Source organism: Carya illinoinensis, chromosome 5 (assembly GCF_018687715.1).
Source record: "Carya illinoinensis cultivar Pawnee chromosome 5, C.illinoinensisPawnee_v1, whole genome shotgun sequence".
Taxonomy (NCBI): Eukaryota; Viridiplantae; Streptophyta; class Magnoliopsida; order Fagales; family Juglandaceae; genus Carya; species Carya illinoinensis.
In genome coordinates, this window is record NC_056756.1 from 47,093,940 (window position 1) to 47,115,430 (window position 21,491).

General features: G+C 32.8%; 1 pseudogene; it reads right to left on the reverse strand.

Moving 5' to 3' along the window:
• Positions 1-15,448: 15,448 nt before the first annotated feature.
• On the reverse strand, positions 15,449-17,887 carry LOC122310974 (annotated as a pseudogene).
• Between the last annotated feature and the right edge of the window lie 3,604 nt (positions 17,888-21,491).

Consider the following 21,491-nt stretch of genomic DNA (forward strand, 5'->3'; position numbering starts at 1 on the left):
TTTCTCCACCTATTTCCTTATTTGTGCTGAAACTAACTTGTCATCACAAAGGCAAGACATTGATCAGTAGGCTATCCAAATATGATGCGGCAACGTTGTGACGTCCTTAACTCCCATGTACTGAAATGCTGGAATCAAGGTGTTGGGATGATGATAACACAAGTCACACATCCCAACGAAAAGTACTTAAGTGTGTGCAACATACAAAAAGTGTACAATAAAAGTCGCAGCGATTAATTAGAAGTTAGCCAACTAAGTACCTGAAATTTAAATATAGATTTCAAAATAAAATGGCTTTAAAAGTTATACAGTTATCCAATATAAATATAATACAAACCAATTATATAGCCAAAAAGTGGGAGACAATCCCAATACACAAGCAAGTGATCCCAAATCACTTCTCTGACAGAGCTAAATTCTCAGGCTCTACATCAATATCATCTGCATCAAAATCTACGGTACTGCAGGGTGTCAAATACCGTCACATTGTGAATCTCAGTAAGTAATAAACCAAATAGCCTAAGAGATGAAAATACATTTATGCAACAACAAATATGCATGCATATGATGAAATATGCATGAGACCCAAAAATTACAAATTTTCCCTAAAATGAGCATTTTTGCAATTCAAGCCAAATATCCCATTTGACCCAAAGCATACCATTAAATACCATTCGCCATTTTTCCAGAAAATGGCCCAAGCACAAATCCACAATTTTTTTCAGAAAACGGTCCTCATATCCATTAAATCACAAGCTGCCATTTTCTCAGAAAATGGTCTAACATATCCATTTATCCAATCACTGTAGGCGGGAATCACAGTCAGGACTACCACCATCCTTGCTTACTACCATCTTTACAGCGTGCACCTTAGGAGGGAATCGTAGGCAGAAAGCTGAAAAATGAAAGGAAAGAAATGATGTCCAGCCCTTTCAACTTGGGTCACAAAACTGATCCAATGAAAATAATTTTCAAAACAGCCAGTTAAATAAATTAATTTAAATGTAGTGACTACATAAAATAAAATAATAAATTCCAACAACACAAAAATTTTAAAGCCCAAAAACTAATTTAAATCAAAAAGCAATTTAAATGCAAAACAATAATTAATATTAAGAAAGCACATCAAAAATAAATTCTACAACTTAAGAATCACAAAATATATCCAATGAGAAACATATTAAATTTAAAATAAGAGAACCAATATTTAAATGAAGCAAAATAATCTTTCAATTAAAATACACTAAAATACGGGATATCACAAAGCGTCATAATATATGTCATCTTATACCGCTTATATGGCTTCTATTCTTGAAAATTTGAACTAGCCTAAGGTACACCATTCATGGTCATGATTCAGTGGTGCTTGGACTTTTGCACAGATATCTCAACCAATTTATTTATAGAAGACAAGATAAAAATTGAAAAACACCTTACCAGTTTATAAAACCTGTAGAAGAACAAAAGGGAAGCCGAAAAGAACATGTATAATGGAGAGGAAAATAGTTTGATTGGTAAAATTGAGCTTTTTACTACTTAGAAAGCCGTCAATGAGTCTCATTGCTCCCAAGAGAACCAGTGCAACCTACATTTCTTTACTTTTTCGCCATTATTGCTACATATAAGTTATCATAACTTATCAAGTTAACTTGAGGAAATCCTTAATGAATCATATATTATTGGAACGACTAAGAAATCCACTCTTCTCAATCATACCATTCCTCCCGCATTTCATTGCTCCCAAGAGAACTAGTGCAACCTATATTTCTTTACGTTTTCGCCATTATTGCTACATATAACTTATCATAACTTATCGAGTTAACTTGAGGAAATTCTTAATGAATCATATATTATTAGAACAACTATGAAATCCACTCTTCTCAATCATACCATTCCTCCCGCATTGCTCTTCTCAAACCATGCCCTTTATGACCTTCTATTATCCTTGTAATGCCCCATTGAAATACTAGAAGACCTAACATTCAATTTTGGGTGAAACTTCAAAAAAATAGCTATAGCCCAAAGACATCTCATTACCCTTCTGCCAATCTTGGTAGCAAATCTCTCATCCGTCTCAATAGCTCATTATAAGCATACAATTGGAGAGAAAATTAACCAATCCGAGTTAAATATTAACGAAATTTACAATTTATAGTCTTTTTTCTTCCAAAAAAAAAGTGAAACAATGGTCCGTTGAATATATATAAAGCAAAAAAAAAAAACATTTTTTTTGCAAAATAAAAGTAACATGCACGAACCAAAGTAGGATTTCTGTTCAATTACTTCTAGCAAGAGAATTGTTGATAAGAAAAGTTACAATAAACGTTGCAAAGAAGGAAAAAACATGAGACTTAAAAGAGAGAGAGACAGAGAGACCTGAAGCAAAGGATTTAGGTGTCTTTGTGGGAATCTAATGCGTGGAATCCTCTTCAAGACGTGCTAATTCTCCACCCATTATCGCCCTCTTCAACTGTACGTTTCTCTTTCTCTGATGCGATTGCAGAATTTGTTTTGTGGTTGTTCTTTGAGGAAGCCTAGTACAACATGATGGCAAAATGTGACCTTTACACATGCATGTTTAATTTTGGGGGGCGTGTTTGGAGCTCTCGTAAAACAGCTAAGCTATTTTTGGATAACATTATTTGTTGTTTGATATGTTTGGTCTAATCAATGTGACAATAAAAATTCATGGTACAAGAAAAATAATTAGATTTCATATCTAAAAAAGCAAAAGCCATTTAATTTTTATGAAAATAATAATCTTTTCCTATAATTTTGATTAAAAAAGAAGACTTTCGTAGAATATATAAGTTAGAGATCTATATATGTTTCCCTCTTCCCTCATCACCTTTTTTAGGTAGTGCATGCCATAGACCCCAAAATTGTGGTATGCCCACACAAATGGCCTATTCTCTCGTTCTAAGTATCACAAATGCTTAGGTCTTGATATTTGGAATGGAAGAATCTAAGTAGCATAAAGGTACTGATCAAATAAATCAATTTTTAAGTTTAGTTCTATTAATTCTAGTTTTGGTTACTTTTAATTACATAATTTAATAGTTCAAATTGTAGCGACATATAGGGTAGTATATATATATATATATCTAACTCTCTCTCACACACGCACAATATATTTAAATTTGCAAAAAAAATCATTTCTATAAGCATCAATCTCTAAACAATTAGAGAGCTCTTTGTACTCAACCTTTAAAATTGAACAAAATAAAAACTTGTCCTTTTCTTTTTCAAGATATTTATATGCATACAATTCTTTTGAAATTTTATTTTAGACTAACTGAAAAGATGAGTCAAGATGATCGTACCTATGCAATTGATGATGGCCCAGCACCAACTAAACCCGTATCAATATGCATTATGGCCCAGAGAATAAGACCAGAAAACCTCAAAGCATGTTGCTTCTCTCTCTCTCTCAAGGCCCAACTCCCAATATATGGACTTCACTAGCACCTCTCTTCTTGTCTCCACTTAGTTGAGTTACCAAAGTACAATATATATATACTAGTAGAGGCAACGTCCTTTGGACGTTTGCCTAGTGGGGGCACAATTTAGACTCCAAAATAAATCTTCATATTGTTATAATTTTTGACAAAATAAAATGTAAACATTTGCCTAATGCTGGAGCGTAAGTTTGGTTGTTAATAAAAGAAAATTATTAAAATAAAAAATTGTATAATCTTTGACACTATGTTAATAAAATAAATATTAATAAAAAGAAATCTAAGAATTTTTGTTGGACTAAAAAACCATAAATATTAAATCTGATGTTTTCGATAAAAGAAATAAAAGCATAGTAGACCAGCAAACTAATCATAATATACTTATTTGTACAAGCAATTAAGCTCCAATCAAATAATGTCCAAAAATCTATGAATTTTAATATTTACATGATGGTACTAATGGTAAATAATTTGGTTTAAGAATTATAGTGTGTAATATTTGTCTAAAATAATAAGATCTTCTTTGCCGTTTTCCTATATTAAAAAAATAAAAAATAAAATTATTAAAGATAAAATATTAAATAATGATATAAAAATTAACAAAAAAATGTCAATTTGTACATTACCTAAATTGAAATTTGAGGTTCTTTCAAAATTGAATTCATCTTCATTTAGATAATTAACCTATAGAAGCATTTTTTTTAATATTTATTGAATAGAATGAGAAAAGAATTGAAAGAAAGATTTTTTTTAATAACAAATGGTTATGAATAAACCTGATTGGTCAATATTGAAGTTGATGTATTGTTATGGATATTAATTTCAGAAAAGTTAATATTCGAAAACGATCCAATTTCTCTTATACAAATGCCTTCATTATCGTTTGAAGAAACAGAGAGAACATTTTGAAATTGTCTTTACCTTCGTATTTTATTATGTTGAAGATTTTTCAACTCAGCATATATCTTTCTTTTTTTTCGACGGATCTCTTTTTTTTTTTTTTTTTTTTTTCATTTGATTGGGTACTATACCAATTTCTTCTTGGTAGATCGTTTTCACTCTTTTCTGGATTTATTCATAAAAGAAGTTAGATAAAAGAAAAAAGAAATAGTGTTAATAATGTTTTAAATATATTTTTGCATTTAATAATATTGTCTTACCAGTCGGCATAAAGTTATAAAAAATTGTAAATTCTGTATCGATTTTCAAGCGTAATCTAAAAAAAAGTTTGAAAATATATCAAAGATGTGATTAGATATATACATATGGCAATATATATGCATAAGAAATATCATAAACACTTATAGTCAAAGCAAAAGAAGAAAATAATTAATTCGAAATAATTTCCCACAGATCATATTAAATGGATCAAACAAGATAACAAATCTTAGAATAAAACAAATGTATGAAAAGAAATGAATATGATGAAAAAAACAAATATTCACATAACAAGAATACAATATCATCAATTTATCCTAATTATAAGTGCACTTATATGAACATAAAAAATTGAATAATATTTTTTCAAATGAGATAGAAAATAACATACCTGAAAATGGAGGACAAATAGAGGAAGAGTGTGAACATAACAAATTGATAACAACCAGAATGATGAAAAGCCAAGTAAAAACAAAAGCAACAAATCTGTAAAAAGAATTTACATAAAAAAAATATCCTAACAATAATGAGAAATGATATAAATAAATTTAGTATTTACAAAAAAAAAAAAAAAACTTACAAGCAAAGAATTAATGCATTAAATGAAATTTATTATCAAAAATGTTCTTAATAAGACATATAAAAAAATAAAAACAAATAGAAAGCTGTAAAAAAATCAACAACCAAAAAAAAAAAAAAATGAAAATGCTACTTTTTTTAATTTTTTGTTACAATGTTTGTAATAATCACCTACTGTTTACTAAACTTTTGAATTTTTTCTAACAAATTTTGAATATAATGAGACTAAATACTGGACGTATGTATAAAAACTTAGAAACCATAACTTTGAAGTGATTAGTGAGTAAAGTAGTCTTTTGATATTTGCTTCCAAACGAACACCATCATGATGATGTTCAGGATTAACTGAAAAAATATTTTAAATTTCATTTTTTTATATTTTAAATTCTTAATACAATTTTATGTAAAATTGATATATTAAATGAAAAAAATTTAAATGAACTATGTGCTAATAGCTAGCTAAGTAACAAAAAGTTTTTATAAACATTATTATTAAATTTGCAATAATTATTAATGTATAAATTAAAATAAATCAAATTAATATCATAAATTTATCCTAATTACAAGTACACTTATATGAACATAAAAAATTTGAATAATATTTTTTTAAATAAGATTGAAATGAACATACCAGGAAGTGGAGCACAAACAGAGGAACAACATGGACACATCGAATTGATATCAACCAGATTGATGAACAATCAAATAAAAGCAAAAGCAACAAATCTGTAAAAAAAAACATACATAAAAAAAATATTCTAACGATACAAAAAATGATATTAATAAAATATATAAAAAAAAAAACAAAAATAAATAAAAGGCTATAAAAAAAAACCACAAAAGCAACAAATCTTAAATGAATCAAACAAGATAACAAATCTTAGAATAAAACAAATGTATTAAAACAAATTAATATAATGAGAAAAGCAATTATTCACATGACAATGATATAATATCATCAATTTATCCTAATTGCAAGTGCACTTATATGAACATACAAAAATTGAATAATATTTTTTCAAATCAGATAAAAAAGAACATACCAGGAAGTGGAGCACAAACAGGGGAACAAAGTGGACACAGCGAATTGATACCAACCAGATTGATGAAGAGCCAAACAAAAGCAAAAGCAACAAATCTAACAAAAACAAACATACATAAAAAAAAAATAAAAAATTCTAATGATAAAAAAAATAAAAAAAAAGATGATATAAATAAATTCACTATTTACACAAAAAAAAAAAAAAAAAGCTTACAAGCAAAGAATTAATGTATTGAATGGAATTTATTATCAAACATATTTTTAATAAACTATATAAAACAAAAAAAATAAAAACAAATAAAAGGCTATAAAAAAACCACAAATAAATGGAAATGCTATTTTGTTTTATTTTTTTATTATAATGTTTGTGTTAATAAGTTAATGTTTATCAAATTTTTAAAATTTTTCACACAAATTTTGAAAATAACAAGACTAAATACTATATTTATGTATAAAAACTCAATAACCATAACTTTGAAGTGATTAGTAAGTAAAATGGTGTTTTACTATTAATTCCTAACAAATAGTTAATTATAAGAATTCATCAACTTTCTTATCAGTTTTGTTTGTTGATATAAATCTCTTGTTAATCCGCCTGGATCATTACTTTGTTACTTGATTTAAAAAAATGTTTATCATTTTTTGTTTACAGATAATTTATAAAAATGATAGCATGAATAATAATAAAAATAAAATGATAGTTAGAAAAAAAGAATATGATGCGCATATTAATCAAAGACATTAAAAATAGAGATGAATTTTTTTGTCAACATTTTTATACAAACTATCACAAATCAATTACGGGATCAACAGTCTAAGAAGCCTCTAAATTTGCATATAAAAATAATAATTAACAATAATAAAAGATAATATAAATAAATTTAATATTTATAAAAAGAAAGCCTATAAGCAAATTTATGAGCAATTATCATATTAATTTTAAAAAGATTTGAACACAGTTGAACTGAATAGCAATATTATATATATTTAAATATATATATATACTTATCGATATGAACGTTTTTTTTTTTTGGTGAAAAGTTTGTATTTAGCTTGTGAGTGAAGTTTTAAGATTTGGGTAACTGAAAGATAAAAGCCATCTTCTAGGTTTGAAATATGGAACACGCTTTTAACAGATTTATCAAAGTAGTAATATTTTTGCTGTCCTTTCTAGCAAGACAGAGACAGGGCCCGTAGTAATAAAAGAAAATTAATTTCAAATATCAGAAATCTAGCATGCAACAGCCTACTTATGGGGTCTTCAAATATTTTTGCTGTCCTAACCCTAACCCTACGCCCATTGATATAAAAGCATCCTTATGCTTTCAGCACTCCTTTCGGCTGCCCCCCTCCTCTCTCTCTCTCTCTCTCTCTCTCTCTCTCTCTCTCTCTCTCTCTCTCTCACACACACACACACACACACACACACCTTTCTTCTTCTTGTTCTTCCGTCTTCTTTCTTCTCTCATCTACGCCGTTTCTCTTCTCTCATCTACACCATCTCTATTTCCTTCTCCATTTTTTTTAAACCTCCCAAATTTTAATTTCTATGTCTCAGATATGCCGAAATTTTTTTTTCCTTTCGTTCAACATGTATATTGCAGTGCAAGTTCTTGTTTCTTTCATCTATTTGTGCTGGGATTTATTTAGTTGTTGGTTTGTGGTTCGATTTTTTTGTTTCTTACTCGTTTCGTTTGATGCTCACGTTTTTGTTTATTTTTTTTTGCGTTTAAATCTGTGTTCTTAACATTTTTTTGGTTTATTTTCTTGCATTTATTTACAGATCTAAACAGATTCTTGCGTTTGTTGTTACATTAATGTAGAAATTTTTTTTTCTTGCGTTTCATGTATATTCTTAACGTTTTTTTTCATTGCATTTCAGATCTGTAGAAGATTTTTTTTTTGCGATCTGTGTTCTTGGTTTATTTTCTTGCATATATTTAGAGATCTGAACAGATCTTCACAGTTCTTAAGATATTTGTTTGTTCTTCCGTCTTTTCTATTTTTTGTTTCTTGTACAAATTTTATTTTTTAAAATGTTGCGTTCGTTGTTACAGTCATGTAGAAATTTTTTTTTTCTTGCGTTTAATGTATATTTGATTTACGTTATTTTTTTCCTTGCATTTCAGATCTGTAGAATAGATTTTTTTTTTTTTTTTGCGATCTGTGTTGCTAGGGTTTTTCAGTTTCCATTCCAAGTTAGTTTTTTTTTTTTCTTGCGTTTGATTTCTTCCACTTGTTTTTCTTGTTCATCGCCCTTTGATATATATTACCTTTGCATTTTTCACATCTTTTAAACAAATTTCTTTTTTCTTTCCATTTGTGTTTCTATGCTTTTTCTATTTTCGGTTAAAGTTTTTTTTTTTCTGTGTTTGATTTCTTTTATTTTTCTTCTTGTTATTCGGCTTTTTTTTTCACACTAACTTGTTATTCGGCATTCTTTGGTCATTTCTCTCGTGAAGTGCCAGCAAATTAGAAGACAAAAGATAATATTTGTTTGATTTTTTTTTTGTTGGGAATATTTTCTGTAAACTACATATGTGAATGTGCAAACATCGTTTTTATTCTGTTTCTAATTTTTTTTTTTGTCTCTGATATGTAATTATATATATTGAAATATTTCATTCATGCAAATACCGAAAGAATAAAGAATAAGAAGCATACCTTCATTTGTCGGAGATTGACGAGTAGCACCAATCGGAAAGACACGGGAAATTTTTTTTTTATTTGAGAAAGTGAGAATACAGAACACAAATGAAATGAAATGCAAATATGAAGTTTTAAATTTGTGGCAGATGATAAGATCTTAAGTGTAAAAAGACAATAATATTTAGTTGGTGAAGTAAAACGGCAGCAGGCATAACGAACTAAGCAATAGAACGTGGGGGCAAAGTCGGAAATAAAATAGAGGAAAAAGGTAGGGCTCTAAGAATGTACAAAGACCGAAATAACTGTCGGTAAAATGAAAGTAAAATGTAAATTACCGTAATTATCAAATAAAATTAAGGGTAAAATAGAAAAAAAAAAAGTTAAACGAAAATACTGTAGATAAGCGATTTGTACTTTATATATTAGTATAGATATATTTAAAATATGATCACTAAAAATGGATGATTTGTTTTTAGAAATTTAAATATTAGAAATTTGAAAACAAGATTAATAGAAAAAAAAAAAAAAGATAATTTTTGAAAAGAAAGAAATGAGAATATTTATATAATCAAACTATTTTCTTAAAAGCTTTCAAATATCAAAGTCAAACCCGATTAAAAGTTGAAATCCAAGATTCCAAATGCAGCACACAAACGCTTATCGTGATTTCTTGTGGCCAGTGTGAGTGTATGATATGAGCATTGTGAGACTCTCCTAGTAATTATGGTTTAGTTATGGTGAGCTTTGTGTAATATTGCATGATTTAGGCCTACATATATATATATATATATATATATATATTTGCACTGACTCCATGTATCTTTCATCCGTGAGCTGCTTCAACGTACGTAGCCAAGCCAACCCTATCTCCTTTATGCTAATTTGTATGTTATTTATCAATTAGCAATGGACACGTAGATGATTTTAATAATGCAATGCGTGTGAGGTCTGTTGGAATAGCGCTGTCATGTGGAGTGTCAAGGAGCTTTCAGCCTGGTACTGGGAGACAATACATTTATAGTGGTCGACCCCATCTTCTATCAACATACGTAAAGGAGAGTAATTTCCAGGGTAGGTAATGGGTGTCCATAGCATCATTTATAAATGTGAGACCCACTTGGAGACCCACTTGTTAGCTGATTGAAGAAAAAAGCTCCTCGAGGACCACCTACTAGCTAAATGAATCAAAATGAAGAAAAGTCATTATCAGGTCAATGTTTGGGCTGGGCCTCATTTATTTTTAAAGATAAAATAAGATGAGTTAAGATTAAAATTAAAAATTGAATACAATATTATTAGAATATATATTATTTTAATATTATTTTTGTATTGAAATTTAAAAAAGTTGTATTGAGATTTAAAAAAGTAACATTGTTTATTTTATTTTGTATAAAAATTTAAAAAATTATAATAATTAAATAAGATGAGATAAAAAATTTTAAAAAATAACCAGGCCAAGTCGTGCATTGACTTAACAGGCCGTCGGCGTGAAGAAGATGCCAATGACTAGAAAAATCAGCACCAGTAGTAATGAGCATGTATTCAACGAACTATCGATATCTTGGTTGGGAAAATGTTAGGAATTTATAAGGCTGTGTAAACAAATAGAATTCATACGCGGTTAGACTTCACCGATTCGTCGAAAATCAATTTTTATTTGTTTAATTTTATTCTCACGCTGTCTTTTCAATATCAAGGGGCCCGTCTTCCATATAGACTAGTGGTCGAACCCGTCTTTAATGGGACATAGAATATTATGCGGTCTACCACAACTTGCAATTGATTACAAGATTTCCGCGTTGCTTATACATTGGGGTAGAAAACAATGGAAAAGAATATTGAAATGTTGTGCACTTATTAATTAAGCAAGCGGTGGACGAGAAGAAGATATCCATTGACTAGAAAAATCAGCACCAATAGTACTAAAGCTTGTTTTTTACGACCCATTGATATCTAGGAAATCCCTTGGAAACTGTTAGGATTTATAAGTATGTACATGTAAACAGATTAAATTCATATAACGTGGTTAGACTTTAAGAGTGGTGGCTAGATGGTCTAATTTTATTGAAATACGACTTGAGTAGTTAACTATCGAATTATATTTTATATTTAGAAATAATTTATTTATTTCTTGTTGTACGTTTGGAGTCCCTAAAAGAAAAGTATGGCGGGATAACACCCTCTTGGTTGTACATCATTCATAACCTTATAGAATCATCATTCAAGATTTTGAAATCCACAAAAAAGTAAAAAGAAAAAAAGAATTTCTACTTTATACAATTTCCTCTGTGCAATAAGTCATTTTTGTGAATATACAATGTCCTCTACTTTATGGTCTTTTTTCTTCTAAAATAAGAACGAAATAATGTTCCGTTGAATATATCTAAAGAAAATAAAATATGTTGTTTTAATAATACTACAAAAGGCTTGAATCTCTTTAAAGAGATCGAGATTTTCATGTATCGGTCTAAACTGATTTCATTTAAATGTTAATTTGAATGTAATTTTTATTATATTACTGTACATTTTACTAACACTTAGTTATACTTAAAACTTCCCTAACAAGATTACAAAAGTGATCAGACAGAGACTCGTTAGTTGTTATTATCTCTTTCAATGTCAAGGGGCTTGTCTTCTACATATGATATATAGTGGTTGAGCTCGTCTTATATGGGACGTTGATTAAGTGCAATATTTAAACCAGTGATTTCTACCTTGCGTATATTGACCAGAGTAGAAAAAAAAGATTGAGACTGCTTTGGTTCTTGTTTAAAAGAAAAATATATTGTTTTTTCATTCGAAAAAATAAAAAGATATTTTTAAAACTAAGACATTTATCGAAAACCTATTTTTTAATAGTATAGAAAATTAATTATATGCTTTCATAGTACATAATAACGTTGCCACCTCGTATAGATATATTGTATCCTAGCAATTTATAAATGTGAGACCCACTTGTTAGGTGATTGAAGAAAAAAGCTCCACGATCGAGAGGACCTCCGCCAGTAATGTGGATTGGGATTATCGTTCTAAATCTAAATGAAGAAAAGTATGATGTTGATGGTCAAGTCATTAAATTTGAAATGTCGTGCACTGATTAATTAAGTAGGCGGTGGACGTACGTGAATAAGATGTCCATTGACTTGAAAAATCAGCACTAGTACTGAATTAAGCATGTTTTCAACAACCCATCAATATCTAGGAAATCCCTTAGAAACTGTTGGGATTTATAAGTGTTTGCATGTAAACAAATTGAATTCATAAGTATGTGGTTAGACTTTAGAAGTGCTGGATGTATGATCTAATTTTATTCAAACATGACTTGAGTTTACTATCAAGTTACATTTTATATTTAGGAATAATTTATTTATTTCTTGTTGTACGTTTGGAGTACCTAAGGGGCTTTGTGGATAGGGAGATGAGATGGTTTTAGATAAAAGTTGAAAGTTAAATAAAATATTATTTCTTAATATTATTATTATTTTAGAATTTAAAAAAATTGCATTGTTTATTATACTTTGTGTTAGAATTTAATAAAGTAGTAATAATGAGATAAGATAAGATGAGATGGTTTTTGAATCCAAACAACTCTTAAAAGAAAAGTAATGTGGAGGTAACACTCTCCTTGTTGTACATCATTGATATTACCCTTGTAAAAACATCACCCAAGAGTTTGAAATAAATAAAAAAATAATAGAATAAAATAAATAAAAAAAGAGATTTTACTTTATATAATTTATAATAAGCCATTTTCGTGAAGGCTACATTTCCAATCAATTTCGAGATCCTTCTCAGCCACTAACGCAGATGAATGCTGCATGTTTCATAATGTACATATAATTTCATTCTTTTAAGCCATGTTAATATTTTTCAAGACCTACGAAAGATAATGTGCTTACTAGATAAAATATTTATAAATTCACATTTTATATAGTAAAGATTCTAATTCGGAGAAAGAACTAATTCAGGCAGCCTGCATGTGTCGATACCAGTATATATGTGAGATCCACTTGCATGTTAGGCCTCGACCTGCCAATAATGTGGATTCAAAAGCGGCCAGTGCATTAATTAGTAATATAATTAAATGAATTAAATTAAGTTTAAAATTGTTGGAGCCAATCTCGGCCAGCTTATGATCATCTAGTGGTTTTGTGATGGCCAAGTTTCCTTTTATATTATATTTATTCCAAAATCTTCTTCAGTAGAAAAAATCAAGCGGTATATATAGCATATAGAAAATTAATTTAACGAATGATATATAGGAATTACAATTTTAAAAATTATCCGATTAATGCATAGATATGGCACTCGTGATTGTCATATTTTCCACTGAAATATATAGCCTTAAAGCAAATCAAGCTACCGCCCGCCCAATGCAATCGTTGCAAGTAGTGAATATATATGGTTTGACTTGCAAACCAATGTGATTAATTGACTAAATGTTTACGACTAGAAAAACTAGCACCGGTATTATTGGAGCATGTTTTATATGACGAGGATTGCTATGCATCAGCCCCTGTAGCAGCGCACTCTTTACACACCTTACGTGGCATCTATGTTTTAATTTTAAAACCCAAAACGTGCTTTTTGTTGGTCGGTTTGTATTTCTTCACCAATTCAAATTTGCCCCCCCGCGTTCTTACCTCTCAATTTCTGCCCGCCGTCTCTCTTTCCAACGTTCTTACTTCTCAGACGCAGCTGCACAGCGCTACCACTCCACTCGTCGCCCAGCTCTACTCCCTCCCCGTCGCCAGCTCATCTCATTTTCTTCCTCTCCCCACCCTCGGCGTCGCCCCCCACCCCCACTAGCTGCTTCGCCCCCCACCCCCACTAGCTGCGTCGCCCATCCTCTCCCCCACCCCCATGAGCTGGGTCACAACACATGCCGTCTTTTCGTCGGCGTCGCCCCCCACCCCCACCAGCTGGGTCACAACTCACAAGGTTGTACTCTGGAGTTTAATTTCTAGCGATGTGCATCATACAGAAACAACCCAATTAATTTCTAGCAAATTACCATTAATTTACAGCTAATATACCTAAACACTGGAGGAAAAAAGAATGGAGTAAACAAAGAGAAAAAAATAAAGAAAAAAGACCTAGAATCACAGAGAAAAAAGGAGTACTACAAGAAAAATTTTGAAGAAGATTATTTACAATAAACGATACATCACCCCTCCCACAAATCTGAGGGCTTCACGTCGATGGAATGAGGGCTTCGCGTCGGTGGATTGCGTGCTTCATGTCGGTGGACTGTGTGGTTCATATCTGAGTATGTCGAAATTGCAGAGAAGAAGAATAAGAAATCTTAGTGCAGAAGAAGAAGAAATCTCATCACAGAGAAAAGGAAGTCAAAATCTCACCGACGGAACTCGAAATCGCATCTCGCAAATCAAATGTTTGCTAGAGCTGAGGGACGGAACGGAAAGTCAGAGACTATTTTGTCATTACACAGCACCACGTAGGGTATACGTCTGGCTGCTCCCAAAAAGGGGCTGACGCGAAGATTAATTCTTATATGACCCATGATCAATATGATCTAGAAGTTACTTGGAACATGTTAGGAATTATTTATAAGGTGGTGGTGTAAATAAATTGAATTTCGTATGGGATTAGCCTTCAGCTAGTACCGGTGGATGGTCAAATTTTATTTGTTTCATTTTATTTAAACATGACAAGTCGAATTAGAAATTTTTATTATCGAATTATATTTTATATTTATGAACATTTTATTTTTCCTAGTGAGTTGGAATCAGAGGCAAGGTGGGGAAGGGGTTGTTAGCAACTTAGCATAAGGATGTGTTTTTTTTACTATTTACAATATAATAACTTTGTGCATTTTCAACTTTCTTAAAACCTGTGCCGGCGGGGTATACAATTAGTCCGCAGCCCTCGTTAGTCTCGGTGGGTGTAGCAGCATCTTTTGGAAAAATAAATATAATATATATAATCTTTTTGTAAATATATTTTTACACATTTGATTATATATATTTATATAAAAAATTTATAACTTAAATAGATTATAGATAAATCCAATACTATACTAATATGTATTAATTATTAAAAAATAAGTAATGTACTTATACTATAATATAAGTATATACTATAATATAAATAGACTAATATAAAGTTTAATATATGTAAAGATCATATTATTATTAACATAGATAATACATAAACCAAAAAAAGGGGATCAGACTAGACCGAAACTTAAAAAACTATAAATTTTAGTCTCAGTGATGAATCTATCTGACATTGGTTCTTAAATTTTTAAAAACTAATATACACTGGTTCGATTTTTAAAAAAGGTCCAAAATTAGACCAAATTGGACTGGTTACATCATATATTTGAATCATAATTTAAAATCTATTCTCATTAGGTTAATACTAATATCATAAGGTGAATCCATAACTTAGTATATAACAAACAACTAATTCAGAGCATTGAGTCACTGCCCTTAATGACTAATGGGTCATGTATAATATGTTGCGACATACTATACCATACAAAATGGGAATCTTGACTAAAGAACGTGTCTACCATAATGGTACTTGTCAATACTGATTAGCCCCTTCCAAACTACTAGATTTTATCTGAAAGAAATATGATCATATCAAGTTCATAGAAAAGAAACAACCTTGAAGTCCTTTATGATTGCAAAATCAAAAGCAATAATGCTCAACTACAACAAGATTTCAAAACAAAATCTAAACAATTATACTTAATCTGATTCGAGGATAACCTCCAAATCTTGACCTAAACGCGTGGTAGGTTTCCGTGCTTGAACTTTTGTAGGGCCTGAGGAGGCAAAAGGATTAGGAGGCATGATTAATTTATCTTCTTCTCCTTCCAACATTTGAACTACAAGTTTCATGGAAGGGCGATCCATTGGGTGCCATTGTATGCACCATAGTCCGACAATTGCAAGTTTCTCTACAATTTTAGTATATCCATCATCTTCGATAAAGACTTTTAACTCTTCTTTTTGTTCTAAAAGATTATAAATCCATTCTGGAAAGTAGACCTTGCTAGTGCTTTCCACTGTGACATCAACATTTCTCTTCCCTCCAACAATTTTAAGTAGCAACATTCCAAAACTATAAACATCTGCTTTATAAGACACATTCCCAAAGTTTCTAGAGAACACTTTAGGTGCACTATACCCCATGGTCCCTCTGCCCGTAGTCATAGATACTACACTTTGATCCTAGGAACATAATTTTGCAAGACCAAAATCAGAAATTTTTGGATTAAAGTTATCGTCAAGCAAAACATTGTGGGGTTTGATGTCAAAATGGAGGATTTGGTGGTCACATCCTTGGTGAAGATATTCAATTCCTTTTGCAACGCCGATGGCAATATCTTGCAACTTGTCCCATCCAAGAAAACGGTTCTTGACATTTGCTGAAAATATGAACTTCTCTAGTGAGTAATTTGATAAAAACTCATAAACTAGTGCTCGCCTAAATCCATCAGCACAAAAGCCAACAAGGCGAACCACATGAACATGGTGAATTCTACCCATTATTCCCACTTCATTGATGAATTCTTCACCATTTTCCTTGGAACTGTTGTTCAGGATCTTCACGGCAACATGAATTTGATTGGAAAGTTTTCCTTTGAATATTGTACCGTATGCTCCTTGGCCCAACTTCTCTGCAAACTGATTTGTAATCTTTTTAATATTAGCATACGAGTATCTCGTCGGCTGGAAATTTCTATAATCCTCCAGGAACTTTTCAATCTTTGCCCGATATTCTTTTTCTACCATATCATTAATATAGAGACGTTGGAGAGCAAAGACCACCAGTAGTACAAGAAATGAACCTAAGACGGCACCTGCATATTGAAGAATCGTGAGTGATCAAGAAGTCCTATATCTCATGATTTTGCCCGATGATGAAAGTGTCATGATATAAACGAGGGACACTTACCAGTGGTGACTAGTTTTGTTGATGACGTACCTGCGAAATGTTTTAACATATCAGATTCTCATCATGGTTGTGAAATTAAAAAACAGAGAGATTATTTATTATTCACAACCGGCATCGATTTTTATTTATTATTATTTTCTAATTTTAGTTTTTTTCCAAATTTCAGGAATAACGTTCATGATAAACACTTCAATATATGCGTGTGCGTGTGCGTGTGTGTATATGTATATATATTTAATTTCATTTTTCTTTGCTGCAAAATTAAATTTTTGATAATTAATGCAGAAAATTCGCGGCTGCAGATGAGCATTGGTAAACTAGGCATTAATAAAAGCGTGAATAAATTGAGTACAAAGTTGTAAATTACATAGAATAGGATATATACCTTTCGCTTCATCTGGTGTTCTGGACCAATTCATTTAAATAGTTTCGCTGGATACCAAATAAGGTGGAATCGATCCAAGGTTATAAATCCTTTTACAAGGGGGTAAGGGAAAGCGGGTGATGGAATCTTCATAAGCCAAGGTATGAACTTGGTGGTTAGGGCCACTAAGACAAGAGATCCAAGTGTATTTATCTTCTTCTGTTTTTTTACAGGAACAACCGAAAAAGGCATAGTCAGCTAAAGCGTTATCTGTTGCGAACTGGAAAGGCGAGGAAGGTAAATTGAGATGCGGAATATCTCTTAGAAAGCAATGGTGTGGATGATACAATTGGATTCTCCGAGATTTGTAGTCAATGTTTTCGACAAACAGTTCTACTGAATCCGGTAGGTGGAGCACCGTTTGGTTTTTATCAGTGCAGGACAGAAGAAACCCAGAAAAGCCACAGTGGTCTGGGTGTCGGTCTTGAAGTCGGAAAGGAGATCGGACGGCTGGGCCGTGGCTTGCACACTGTAATGAATCAGCACACTCATTTCAGCCTTGTACGTGGGCGGGTAAGATGAAAATTACCACAAACAAGAAGAAGTAGGAGATGATAATCATTGCCATTTCTTGTAAGCAAATATTTTGTATCTGTTTTATGGAAGGAAGGTTTCTCAGCCTCTCAAAGGAAAACAGATATATTTGTACTGTCAATTATTTGGTTTTAAAAGATATTTTAAAACAAGCAGAAAGAAGACTCACATTTTTATGACTCAGTCAATTATTTGGTTCTCATTATGTGACGCATGTGCTTTTTATTTATTTATCAAAAGGTGGACAGGGCGTCCGTATATTGATGATTAACCTTACTTACAAAGAAGAAGCCATTACAAAAGACCCACTTAAGAGAACAGCAAAACACTATCTTTGCCACAACAAAACAGAGCCTATCGAATACGTAGGTAAGGAAGATTCAACTTGTCCGTACGGATAAGGCCTCGAAACTTTGACGGCAGTGGCGAGGTGTTGTGCCATACCTGATTGTGTCCTTGAGCTCCAAACTTTGCTAGAAAATCAGCAGGGAAATTTCCTTCCTTGAAGACGTGCTGGATCAAATGCCCTCCTTCTCGTATAAGGCTGCAGCTCTCCTTCCAGAAATCTTCAAGGTACCACACTCCACACTTATCCTTGCTGAACCACTGGACCACCATCAGAGAATCAGTTTCAACTATTACTCCCCCTATCCGTCTCTCTCGACACATTCTTAGCCCTTGGAGGATGGCTTTGCTTTCTGCTGCTGAGCTGCTGCCGATGCCCAGGTTTGCTGAAAAAGCAAAAATTAAATTTCCCTTCTCATCACATAGAAGACCCCCTGCACCTGAAATCCCTGGGTTATTCAAGCTGCACCCATCTGTGTTTAACTTGAATTCTCCCTGTCTGTATTTTATCCATCTAACCACCTGAACCTGTCTCATCTTCACCGGGAGGATTTTGATGTTCATTGCACTTAGTATTTCTTTATCTCCGTTGGCAAGTTTTCAGAAGGAAGATGTTTCCTTCAATAGTCTCATCAGCCATAGACGAACCACAAACCAAACCTCTTCCATCGATTCCACATAACCCTCCATACGTGATCTGCACCTTCTTGTCCAAAGTTTCCACGTTATAATGGTGGGGAGGATTCCCATGATAACCCCCATCTGAGAGCTCCTGGACGCTCGCCTAAACCATAGATTCAAATTTTCCTTCCATGTGATATACTCCCGAAACGGAAGACCAAATGAGTTAGCATATTTCCTCCATATTTTCTGGGCAAATTTTCCAGAGTATAAGACGTGATTAACATCCTCATAGCCTCCTTCAGCACAGCACGAGCATTTCAATACCACTGGGATCCCGATTCTCCTAAGTCTGTCATCCACACTTAGGCTGTTATGCCACGCTTTCCAAACCATAATCGACATTTTTTGGGGGAGGGTCTCATGCCACACCCACGCCACCCATGGAGTTTCAGATGATCTCACACGTATACATTCCCAGGCACTCCAAGTTATGAACTGACCATCTATTACAAGAGTCCACACTAGCAGATCCTTCCCCTGCCGAGGTTTTCCTAGTTCTTCGATTATTTCCTCTGTTTTTTGCACTCCCACCAGCCTCTCCAGGAGCTGTATATCCCACTCATTGCCAAGTTTACAGTCATGAAGTTTTAAACCTGGGAGTTCCGTAAGTTGAAGGGAGTCTACTAGAGGGCCAGTTCCAGTCCACGCATCAAACCAAAAAGAAATTTGACCATCTCGCACTTTCCACCTTGACCTTTCCAGAACATGTGGAATTTGTTTCATTATCATCTTCCAGAATCTTGTTCCTTTTGTTTTGTCTAGAAGGGAGAGGTGGATGCCCTTCACGTATTTGCCCCTGAAGAATTGAGCCCATAAAGAGTTTTCCGTGATGATCTTCCATGCAAACTTCATGTGTAGTGAATTTTGGACCTCTTCAAGGTCTCGCACGCCAAGTCCTCCTTCTTTTGTTGGCTTGCAAATTTTATTCCAAGCACACTATTTTCTTTTTGGACTACCATCAGATTCTCCCCAAAAAAAATTGCTAAGGATTCGGTTGATGCTGTTTAGAACTGACTTCGGGACCTGAACCACTGAAAGGAGATAAATTGGTAAACTCAACAGCACATGTTTTAGAAGGATAAGTTTTCCACCCGCTGACAACAATCTGGTCTTCCAGCCACTTACCTTGTTTCGAATTTTATTAACAAGATCCTCCATATGACTAAAGGCGACTCTTCCTTCCACAATGTTCACCCCTAAATACTTCATCGGAAACCATCCCTCCCCAAAACCAGTAAGATGCAGAATGCTCCTTCTTCGGGTTTGCCTTATGTGTTTCGAAAATATTATTGCCGATTTTTTTCTACTCACTTGCTGGCCCGACCATTTTTCATACAGCTCAATAAGTTTAAATAACTCCTTAATAGACCGTTTAGATCCATTTGTAAATATCACAATATCATCTGCGTATAGTAAGTGAGAAATTAAAGGCGTACCTCTAGGTTGAGAGTAGCCTCCTATTAACCCACTCTCAAATTTTTCCTTTAGCATTCTTGTGAAGACTTCTTCCATAAGAATAAATAAATAAGGCGAGAGAGGATCCCCCTGTCGTAGTCCCCTTTCTCCCTTGAAAAAACCCCTTACGGTTCCGTTTAGTAGAATGGAGTACCACGGCGTCGTGATGCAATTTTCAATCAGCTCTCCTACCTTCTCATCGAACTCGAAAGCACCCAAAACATGCCTCAGAAATTTCCAATTAACTCGGTCATACGCTTTGGACATATCTACTTTCAATAAAACATTTCCACCATTCGACTTTTTGTGTATAGATCGAGCCATTTCTTGAGTTAGGCTAATACTTTCGAAAATGCTTCTGTTGGGGACGAAAGCTCCTTGTTCTTGAGAGATTAACCTCGGTAATAAACATGTTAGCCGGCCAACAATAATCTTAGAACATACTTTGTAAATCACGGAACACAGACTAATTGGCCTAAATTTATCGAAACCTGTTGGCTGCTGTACCTTGGGGATAAGAGCCACATACGATGTCGTGTAGTACCTTGGGAGTTGTTTACCTTCAAAAAATTCTGCAATAGCTTCCTCTACATCCCCCCTGACAATGGCCCAGCAAGCTTTGAAAAAACCCGACCCAAAACCATCTGGACCCGGGCTGCTCTCCACTGGAATGCTATTGATTGCCTGCCAAATTTCTTCCATCGACGGTCTCTTGTAAATATTTTTGTTCTCTTCTTCTGTGATGACCTGATCAATGAAGGAGCTCAGATCCGGCGGCTCCCCTTCAGCTTTATGACTTAGAAATTCTTGAAAATATTGGACTGCACCCTCGTGTATAGCTTCAGGGGTGTTAAGCGAAGTGCCATCTGGTTTATTCATTTTAGTAACTTGGTTCTGTTGCCTTCTCTTCAAAACTGCATGGAAAAATCTGGTATTATTATCACCCTCGCGTAACCATTTAATTCCAGCTCTTTGAGCAGTCAAACACTCCTCTCTTTTTTGCCAAATATCTAGTTCTATTTTAAACACTAGGAGATCCTGTTCCACCTCTACCTCATAATCTCCCTGTAGAATGGTTTCAAGTGATTCGACCCGCCGTTCTAGCTCCTTAATTTTTAATTCGACACGGCCAAAAATATCCTTATTCCATCTTCTCAAAACCTGTTTCATGCGCTTCATTTTAAAAGCTAGATTTTCCAGCCCACCTCCCCTTCCTTCTGCTTTCCAGCAC